The sequence below is a fragment of the Phascolarctos cinereus genome, unplaced genomic scaffold (genome assembly GCF_003287225.1).
Source record: "Phascolarctos cinereus isolate Bilbo 61053 unplaced genomic scaffold, phaCin_HiC Scaffold_9;HRSCAF=440, whole genome shotgun sequence".
Classification (NCBI taxonomy): Eukaryota; Metazoa; Chordata; class Mammalia; order Diprotodontia; family Phascolarctidae; genus Phascolarctos; species Phascolarctos cinereus.
The window spans coordinates 57,692,396-57,696,062 of NW_027556402.1; the positions used below are offsets into that span (position 1 = coordinate 57,692,396).

Consider the following 3,667-nt stretch of genomic DNA (forward strand, 5'->3'; position numbering starts at 1 on the left):
AGCTAGGGTTTCAAGTAAGAATCACCTACCCACCAAAACTAAGTATAATCCTTTGGAGGGAAAAAAAGATATTCAATGAGATAAAGGACATTCAAGAATTCTTGATTTAAAACCAGAGCTGAACAGAAAATTTGACTCTCATATATAAGACTGGAGAGACGTACAAAAAAAGTAAGCAGGAAAGGGAAATTATAAGGTACTTAGTAAAGTTAAAATGTTTTCATTCTTACATGGGAAGTTTATATTTGTAACTCATAAGACATTTCTCATTATCTGAATAGTTACGAGAAGTACATATAGAAAGATGGCACAGGTGTGAGTTGAATATGAGGGGATGGTATCAAAAATAATAAAATTAAGGAGTGAGAGAGGAGTGTATTGGGAGAAAAAGAAAGACAGAGGTACAATGGGGTAAATTATATTACATAAAAAGGTAAGAAAGAGATTTTACAGTAGAGGTTAAGCGGAGGAGGTGAGGGGGAGTGAGTGAACCTTACTCTCATCAGAATTGGCTCAAAGAAGGATTAACACATACACACACCCTCAACTGGTTACTGAAATATATCTTACCCTACAGGAAAGTAAGAGGGGAAGGGGGGAGCATGATAGAAGGGAGGGCAGATTGGGGGAGGTGGTAGTCAGAAGCAAAACACTTTTAAGGAGGGACAGGGTGAAAGGAGTGAAAAGAATAAACAGCGGGAGAAATGCAAATTAAACAATTATGAGGTACCTCATGGAAATTACATAGGCCAATAGAACAGAAAAGGATGTTGGAAAAATAATACGTTAATTCACTGTTGATGGAGTTGCGAACTGATTCAACCATTCTGTAGAACAATTTGGAACTATGCCCAAATGGTTATAAAACCAGGCATACCCTTTACTCTAGCAATACCAATACTAGGTCTATATCACAAAAGAGATAAAAAGGAAAAAAAAATTAAAGAAAGGGATATATTTATGTAAAAAATATATTTATAATAGCTCTTTTGTGGGGGCAAAAAATTAGAAATTGTGGGAATGCCCATCAATTGGGAAATGGCTAAACAAATTGTGATATACGATTATGATGGAATACTATTGTACTATGGGAAATGATGATCAGCATGCTCTTAATGAAACCTGGAAACACATATATGAGATGATGCAAAGGTAAATGTCCTGTGTACAATGTAACAGCAATATTGTAAAGTGATCAGTTGTGAATAACTTACCTAATCTCAGCAATACAACAATCCAAGACTAAACTGAAGAACTTATCATGAAAAATGCTATTGATCACCAAAGAACTGATGGTAGCTAAATGTAATTTGAAGCATACTCTTTTTTAAATTCATTTTTCTTGAGTTTTCTTTTGTTTGTTTTCTTTCTCAATATGACTCTTAAGGATATGTTTTGCGTGACTCCCACTTATAATCTATATAGAATTACTTGCCTTCTCAATGAGGGGGAATGGGGAGGGAGGAAGGGAGAGAATTTTGAACTCAATGTTTTAAAAACAAATGTTAAAAATAATTTTTTTTATATGTGACTGTGGAAAATAAAATACCAAATAAGAAAATGAAAGAAATTCATAAGCACCTTTGATCTACCAATTCTGTTTTGAGCTCTGGATATCCCATCAAACATGTATGTTACCAAGCTTTTGTACATCCATAAACAGTAACAATGATTGTGGTATGAATGAAGACCATTTCATATAAGAATGAATTTCAGGGTTAGTTTGGTTGGAGAAAACATTATTTACCAGGTTGTGATGATTATCTTTTAAGAATTTGAAGATTAGCTAAATTGATGATGGATTAGATTTATTCTGTTTCATCTCAGAGATAGAATAGTGAAAAAATGCCTCAATTCAAGTGTTGCCTCAGACCCTCCCAGCTATATAACCCTGAGCAAGTCATTTAATTACTCTCAGCCTGTTTCCTTTCTGTAAATTGGGGATAATAGTAACTCCTTCATTGGGGTCTTCTGAGAACCAAATGAGATAGCACATTAAAAATACTTTTCAAACCTTAAAGCACTATAAAATACTAGCTTGAATAAGTATATAGTAATGTAGTTTAAGTACTTAAATTTTTCTTTGTGTGTGTGTGTGTGTGTGTGTGTGTGTGTGTAATGAAAGCTTTGAATTGCCACTCTCATGTGTCATACCAGGAAATGAAAACTGAATGGAAGAGAGAAGATTGAAAATGCGTAATTAGATTTGTTTCAGAGGGTAGAACCATTTGGTTCAGATGTACATCAAGGCAGTCTCAAGAAGGGGGTAAGCACCTGTTCCCCGGAAATGTGTCAGTGACAAAAGATTGATTTAACAGATTTTGTAGAATTTCCTTTCATTGTGTTTTTTTTTTAAATTTTATTGTGAACTTAAGAAACAAAGCAAGCATTCCATAATGTAGTAGAACAGAAAAAAAGTTGTACATGAAACTGCAGATCCGAATCCCTCTTCTTCTCTGCAGGCTTCCAGAAACACATGCACACATGCATGTGCATGCATATGAACACATGCATGTTCACACACACATGCAAATGCAACTTCTGTGTGTGTGTTTGTGTCTGTGTCTGTGTGTGTGTGTGTGTCTGTGTCTGTGTATGTTTCCAGAAGTCAGCAAGGAGGAGACTCTGGCTAAGACTTCTGAAGTGGAGGCTGAGGAGGCCACACCTAGACCATGGAGGAGGAGGAGGAAAAAGAGTTGGAGCAGCCCCTGTGAGCTTCCAGGAAGGGAGAGGAGGGACTGAGGAAGATTCAGGAGTTGCACAGGAAAAAAAAATGAAACAGGAAAATTAAATCATCAGGAAGTTATGGAGGAAGATACTAGGTCTTAAGCTGCCTCCAAACTGGGAAGCTAAAAAGACTTGTTTGCAATAGGAATTGCAAGTTGAAGAAAAGAAAAAAAATATATACTTCAAAGGGAAAAGACAATGAATGAGTGAAGCTACTGGAGGTCAGTACTGTTGAAGCAGAAAGATCGGAGAGGAATATATAAAGAAAGAATCCAGATCTAGACTTTTCAGAGTATGCAGCTGCTCACTTAAAACAGTATCATCAGTTGAGCAGGCAGAACAAACCTGATATGGAAACTTAGCAAAAAACTGAGAGAAAAACAGAGTTCTACCCAACATTTAATAGTCTTCTTCGTGAAACACATGTACCTTCTACAGAAGAAATTGAAAGGATATTATAGATCTAAAATAAAACAAAAAAAAAAGCAGAAAAATGGAGTGGGAGGTGTCCTTATAATGATGACTCTGATATTAATATATTCAAGAAATGTAAAGGTCAACAAGAAGACAGAGAGATTTTATGGAAAATCTACAGCTGAAATCAAACAGAATTTGGAAAGAGGAACAGCTGTTTGTTTAATCTTTAAGAAACTTCTAACATGGTAATAAATCGAGTCTCCCAATAAATTATCTTTGAACTATACAAATAAGGGAGGATTTATGCTCTTGCATTAAAAACGCTACCATTTAGATCTTATTAATGTTTGGGAGAACTTATCATCTCCATTTAGATCAGGTATTTTGTTTTTGTCAACTCAGTCTCAAATAAAATAGTGAAGACTTCTAAGATTTTAAGTTCTAATCTAATAAGAAGCTAATTATGACTTTTAACAGTTTGTTAAAATGAATTTTTCTTGATGTTTTGTTTTGACAATGTCTA

The 3,667-nt window shown here is 34.9% G+C and overlaps 1 pseudogene; it reads left to right on the forward strand.

Annotated features, from left to right (window-relative positions):
- The first annotated feature begins 1,066 nt into the window (after positions 1-1,066).
- On the forward strand, positions 1,067-3,393 carry LOC110195662 (pre-mRNA-splicing factor SYF2-like; annotated as a pseudogene).
- The last annotated feature ends 274 nt before the right edge of the window (positions 3,394-3,667 follow it).